Here is a 6,983-nt window from a genome sequence, read left to right on the forward strand (position 1 = left end):
CGACTCACCGTGTGACGTGTGTTTTGTAAACATGTCGTAATGTTGTTCATGAATATCGTACAGTTACGACGTCGTTAGTGAGAGCAGCAACCACCACTAGATGGACGAAGTCCAATATGCTCTGGGAACTTCAACGCGACGTACGATAGTGATCAAAATAAATGAGATAATTCAAGTGGTAGGCGATCGTTGTATATTTATAAAGACAATTTCGAGGTTATATTTAACATTAAGAATCGATACACTGAACTAGCATCGTATATTGAAAGATTTCCAGCGAATGCAAAATAGACATTTGCCGTACGACAGTTTGGGCACCACGCTAGCAGGCTGAGACAAAAAGTGTAGCTTCAGTGTCGCTTGACTGTGGTAGGGGAGACTAGCGTATTTGTGGCCTTCCGGGGACCGTCAGTGACTGCTTCGTTATACCAGCACGTCGTTGGCAAGGGAGAGAACTGCCTTATAACCTTTCAATTTGACTTAACAGCACTAGATGATCCTAATTAAAGTAGCTACGTCATGTCATAGCTGAGTTACAGGTAAGACTTGTGCCTTCTTTCATTATTGAAGATAATCTCGTGGGATAAATATTTAAATTCGACATATAGATCTTCCTGTCCCTAAAAAATTATTTAGATTATCAAATTATATTCTGCCATGTAATCTAGCACTTTAACACTTGGTGAAGGTTAAGTTGCGTTCGTAAATAATAGCGTAAAGAGGCATTAACGAGGCATTTCGTTATTTCCTGAGGCATTTCAAGGCCCGGAGTGGGTCTTCAACCCCAGGTGGTCAGGTGCGGAGACCAACCACTTGACCGCAGGCGGACAAGTATACGGACAAGGGGTATACATATGTACACCGCGAGGTATATCCTGAGACTCCAGTTTACCTGCTGATTGCTGAGCCTTCAATTGTGTGGCCTTAACAACCCTCCCAGAGGGTGATACATGGCCCATCCCACACCCTGACAGTGTGACTGTACACGGTAAACTTATCTATGCATGTTTTCGTGAGAATTTATGCCTGAAGAGCATTAGATTGTGGCCCACGTGAGGTGCGTCTAGCATAAGGTAAGCATAATATCGGTAATAGGCATCATACAAGGTAAGCATAATACCTCCTTAGCACCTCTAATGCTGAGGAGGCTGGAGGTGGAGAGGGGGGGTTAAAGGGAAGGTGATTGAGACTTATCTAAGGGTAAGGGGCGTCTTGTTGTGGAGGGGAAGGGAGGGAGGGAGGGGGAGATGAAGGGAAAAGCTGAAGGAGGGGTTGGTGTAGGGGAGGTCAGCTGAGGGAGGAGGTAGTGGGGGGGCCAACTACAAAGCTGTGCCACCATAAAGCTGTGTCACCATAAAGCTGTGTCACCATAAAGCTGTGCCACCATAAAGCTATGCCACCATAAAGTTATGCCACCATGAAAATCTCACCATTAATCTATGCCACCATAAAGTTATGCCACCATGAAAATCTCACCATTAATCTATGCCACAAGGCCATAGCTCTCAGAGATAACTCCGCCGCTCCTCTGGAAACACCCAGGAGTTGGTCTGTCACTCAGGCACACCACTGGAACACAGAGTACCACTGTTGTATGGCCACCACTGGAACACAGAGTACCACTGTTGTATGGCCACCACTGGAACACAGAGTACCACTGTTGTATGGCCACCACTGGAACACAGAGTACCACTGTTGTATGGCCACCACTGGAACACAGAGTACCACTGTTGTATGGCCACCACTGGAACACAGAGTACCACTGTTGTATGGCCACCACTGGAACACAGAGTACCACTGTTGTATGGCCACCACTGGAACACAGAGTACCACTGTTGTATGGCCACCACTGGAACACAGAGTACCACTGTTGTATGGCCACCACTGGAACACAGAGTACCACTGTTGAATGGCCACCACTGGAACACAGAGTACCACTGTTGAATGACCACCACTGGAACACAGAGTACCACTGTTGTATGGCCACCACTGGAACACAGAGTACCACTGTTGTATGGCCACCACTGGAACACAGAGTACCACTGTTGTATGGCCACCACTGGAACACAGAGTACCACTGTTGTATGGCCACCACTGGAACACAGAGTACCACTGTTGTATGGCCACCACTGGAACACAGAGTACCACTGTTGAATGGCCACCACTGGAACACAGAGTACCACTGTTGTATGACCACCACTGGAACACAGAGTACCACTGTTGTATGGCCACCACTGGAACACAGAGTACCACTGTTGTATGGCCCCCACTTGAACAATAAGTAATACGAGGTTAGTGGGAAGTGCTACTCTCAAGTTCCTTCTATCTCACGATGAGATAGTCGTGTAATTTGCAGTGGTGTTGCTTAAATATTAGCGTACGAACTGAGCCAAAACCTACCCTAACCTAACCCTTCCAAGGCCTATATACTCGTGTAAGTCCGAGAATGCGAACAAATTATGAGTTTACTTTGGACGTGGACAAATGGTCTTAATTTAAGTGCTCACATGACAACTAAAGCATTACATTCTGGACGTGTGTGCTCTGGACTCTATGTTCTCGATGCATGTTGCATGTGGCCGAATATGAGTACCACATGTTGCTATGTTGAAATCTATAAATTTCATATATATAATCTATATAACTGACCTAATCACCAGTGGTAGATGATGCGTATTGTGCGTTCACGTCACCAGCAGAGAGGAGCAGCGTACGTCTATATGACGCATATTTGCAAAGACAATTTTGATTTCTGCTGAAAAGTGGAACATATGTCGAGAATAATCAGCATGATATAACACAGTGTCTTTGTTAACAGTCAAGCTAACACAGACTTATCTTATTGCGTGGTTATCTTTCACGGAACTTTGTTGTGGGTTGAAACGGAGCTCCGTGTCGTGTAGTTGAGACACACACGAAGCTCCGTGTTGTGTAGTTGAGACACACACGAAGCTCCGTGTTGTGTAGTTGAGATGGAGATAATGTCTCCAATGTGAGGTGTCATCTCACGAGTTTATTGTTTTGCTATTTATTTATTTATTTTTTTTTTGCTGGTTGGAATTTGTCGTGAGAGTGTGTGCGCGCGTGTGTGTATCTGTGTCTGTGTGTGTGCGTGTGTGCGTGTGTGCGTGTGTTTCTCTCGCGATAGCAGGAACCGGTGTCCAGTCGTGAACTCAATAACTCACACACACTTAGTAAACACTGAAGAAATTATAGAACCAAAACAGTTTTGCAACCTGCTTGTCACACCTGAAAATCGAACTTTTGACCTTCCGGTACTGAAAGCTCAAGGCGTCCATAGAGCTTATTGACGTTCATAGAGCTTATGGCATCCACGGAGCTTTCAGAGCTAAAAGCTTCCACAGAGCTCTGGCAATGGACCGTTATTATAGCCGAGGTCAAGTAGCCACTTCTGTAGTTTCTGAGCCAAAGGCTGCGAGGTGTGGCTATCATGGCTGCTGACAGTCGTTGTAGTTATCATATGATGGTTGTTGAAAGTCGTTGTGGTTATCATATGATGGTTGTTGAAAGTCGTTGTGGTTATCATATGATGGTTGTTGAAAGTCGTTGTGGTTATCATATGGTTGTTGACAGTTGTTGTGGATATCATATGGTTGTTGACAGTCGTTCTGGATATCATATGGTTGTTGACAGTCGTTGTGGCTATCATATGGTTGTTGACAGTCGTTGTGGCTATCATATGGTTGTTGACAGTCGTTGTGGATATCATATGGTTGTTGACAGTCGTTGTGGATATCATATGGTTGTTGACAGTCGTTGTGGATATCATATGGTTGTTGACAGTCGTTGTGGCTATCATATGGTTGTTGACAGTCGTTGTGGATATCATATGGTTGTTGACAGTCGTTGTGGATATCATATGGTTGTTGACAGTCGTTGTGGATATCATATGGTTGTTGACAGTCGTTGTGGCTATCATGGCTGCTGACAGTCGTTGTGGCTATCATAGCAACTTTATGCCCCTCACCTTGACTTTATGACCTCTAATTAATGCCACAAAGCTGGATTTCGAGTAACTCGGTGAATGACGTTATATGTAAGTGGCGGTAAATAATGATATCAAATTGAACACGTAAATGTTATTAAGTAGACGGGGTACGGGGCACGCAGGGGCACGTGTTGGGGTATGTGAGAGTCTAGCCAGGGTACCCCGCTCATCAGCGTCCAGGGAGAGGACGCCGACAGTGATTGGGGAATTCTTGGGGCATTGTCTGGACACTGGTGGTGTCTGCCCTGCTGGGGCGGGGGGCAGGTGGGTCTCCTGCAGGGATTTACTGGTAAGAGAAACTTGCATAATCCATAATCCCTTTGCAGAGGGATTATAGGAATTCTGTGTGTGTGTGTACTCACCTAGTTGTGCTTGCGGGGGTTGAGCTCTGGCTCTTTGGTCCCGCCTCTCAACTGTCAATCAACAGGTGTACAGGTTCCTGAGCCTATTGGGCTGTATCATATCTACACTTGAAACTGTGTATGGAGTCAGCCTCCACCACATTGCTTCCTAATGCATTCCATTTGTCCACCACTCTGACACTAAAAAAGTTCTTTCTAATATCTCTGTGGCTCATTTGGGCACTCAGTTTGCACCTGTGTCCCCTTGTGCGTGTTCCCCTTGTGTTAAATAGACTGTCTTTATCTACCCTATCAATTCCCTTCAGAATCTTGAATGTGGTGATCATGTCCCCCCTAACTCTTCTGTCTTCCAGCGAAGTGAGGTTTAATTCCCGTAGTCTCTCCTCGTAGCTCATACCTCTCAGCTCGGGTACTAGTCTGGTGGCAAACCTTTGAACCTTTTCCAGTTTAGTCTTATCCTTGACTAGATATGGACTCCATGCTGGGGCTGCATACTCCAGGATTGGCCTGACATATGTGGTATACAAAGTTCTGAATGATTCTTTACACAAGTTTCTGAATGCCGTTCGTATGTTGGCCAGCCTGGCATATGCCGCTGATGTTATCCGCTTGATATGTGCTGCAGGAGACAGGTCTGGCGTGATATCAACCCCCAAGTCTTTTTCCTTCTCTGACTCCTGAAGAATTTCCTCTCCCAGATGATACCTTGTATCTGGTCTCCTGCTCCCTACACCTATCTTCATTACATTACATTTGGTTGAGTTAAACTCTAACAACCATTTGTTCGACCATTCCTTCAGCTTGTCTAGGTCTTCTTGAAGCCTCAAACAGTCCTCAAACAGTGTGTGTGTGTGTGTGTACTGACCTATTTCTACTCACCTATTTGTGCCCGACGGATCGAGCTGTTTATTTTGATGTTTGGATACAATTTGCAGAGTGTTTGAAGGCCTTTTGTGGCGGGAATAATATGGTCTCGCGTCCAGCGACGGTGTTGAGTGTGTGATCTGAAGCCGTTGTCTGGTGTTTGTGTTAAAGTGTGAGCACTGTCCATAGTGTGGCTACACCAGTCTCTCTGTCCGTAGTGTGGCTACACCAGTCTCTCTGTCAGCTTAGTGTGGCTACACCAGCCTCTCTGTCAGCTTAGTGTGGCTACACCAGCCTCTCTGTCAGCTTAGTGTGGCTACACCAGCCTCTCTGTCAGCTTAGTGTGGCTACACCAGCCTCTCTGTCAGCTTAGTGTGGCTACACCAGCCTCTCTGTCAGCTTAGTGTGGCTACACCAGCCTCTCTGTCAGCTTAGTGTGGCTACACCAGCCTCTCTGTCAGCTTAGTGTGGCTACACCAGCCTCTCTGTCAGCTTAGTGTGGCTACACCAGCCTCTCTGTCAGCTTAGTGTGGCTACACCAGCCTCTCTGTCAGCTTAGTGTGGCTACACCAGCCTCTCTGTCAGCTTAGTGTGGCTACACCAGCCTCTCTGTCAGCTTAGTGTGGCTACACCAGCCTCTCTGTCAGCTTAGTGTGGCTACACCAGCCTCTTACTGTACATGACCTTTGACCGACACATCCTTACCGTTCTTCACTGGCCGGGGTCAACTTGCAAATAGTTCTCTCTCTCTCTCTCTCTCTCTCTCTCTCTCTCTCTCTCTCTCTCTCTCTCTCTCTCTCTCTCTCTCTCTCTCTCTCTCTCTCTCTCTCTCTCTCCCTCCCCCCCCCAAGCCACAACATTTACATTTTATGATCACGATATTGTCCGATAAACTAATAACTTCACAAATTCTATATACAAATAATTAAAAGTTAGTCGTGTGTGTGTGTACTCACCTAGTTGTGTTTGCTGGGGTTGAGCTTTGGCTCTTTGGGCCCGCCTCTCAACCGTCAATCAACAGGTGTACAGGTTCCTGAGCCTATTGGGCTCTATCATATCTACACTTGAAACTGTGTATGGAGTCAGCCTCCACCACATCATTGCCTAATGCATTGCATCCGTTAACTACTCTGGCACTGAAAGTTCTTTCTAATGTCCACGTGGCTCATTTGGGTACTCAGTTTCCACCTGTGTCCCCTTGTTCGCGTCCCACCAGTGTTAAACAGTATGCACGTGTGCCACTTTTCAGCTCCTACCCTGCCAATTTCCCTGATAATCTTGTATGTGGTGATCATGTCTCCCCGAGCTCTTTCTTCTGTCTTCCAACGACGTGAGGTGCAGTTCACTCAGTCTTTCCTGGTAACTCATGCCTCTTAGTTCTTGGACTAGTCTAGTGGCATACCTCTGAACTTTTTCCAGCTTCGTCTTGTGCTTGACAAGGTACGGGCTCCGTGCTGGGGCCGCATACTCCAGGATTGGTCTTACATATGTGGTACACAAGTGTGTGTGTGTGTGTGTGTGTGTGTGTGTGTGTGTGTGTGTGTGTGTGTGTGTGTGTGTGTGTGTGTGTGTGTGTGTGAGAGAGAGAGCCGCCGCTCACCACGCTGGGCGAGCCCCACCAAACCGGTTTAGAGATGGAGAGAGAAAAGCGAGAGAGAGAAAAAAAAGTTATCATGGAAGTAACGGGAAGAGTAGTCTAGGGTGTGTGTGTGTGTGTTTACCGACCCATCCTGGTACACCCTGGACCA

The 6,983-nt window shown here is 46.6% G+C and overlaps 1 long non-coding RNA gene across 1 annotated transcript in view; it reads left to right on the forward strand.

Moving 5' to 3' along the window:
* The first annotated feature begins 297 nt into the window (after positions 1–297).
* LOC138358278 (uncharacterized) overlaps positions 298–6,983 on the forward strand; it is a 103,724-nt gene continuing 97,038 nt past the window's right edge. The window contains exon 1 of the long non-coding RNA XR_011225305.1: positions 298–539. This is a non-coding gene — a long non-coding RNA (uncharacterized lncRNA). The remainder of the gene's footprint in view (positions 540–6,983) is intronic.

The sequence above is a fragment of the Procambarus clarkii genome, chromosome 82 (assembly GCF_040958095.1).
Source record: "Procambarus clarkii isolate CNS0578487 chromosome 82, FALCON_Pclarkii_2.0, whole genome shotgun sequence".
In the NCBI taxonomy this organism is placed as follows: domain Eukaryota; kingdom Metazoa; phylum Arthropoda; class Malacostraca; order Decapoda; family Cambaridae; genus Procambarus; species Procambarus clarkii.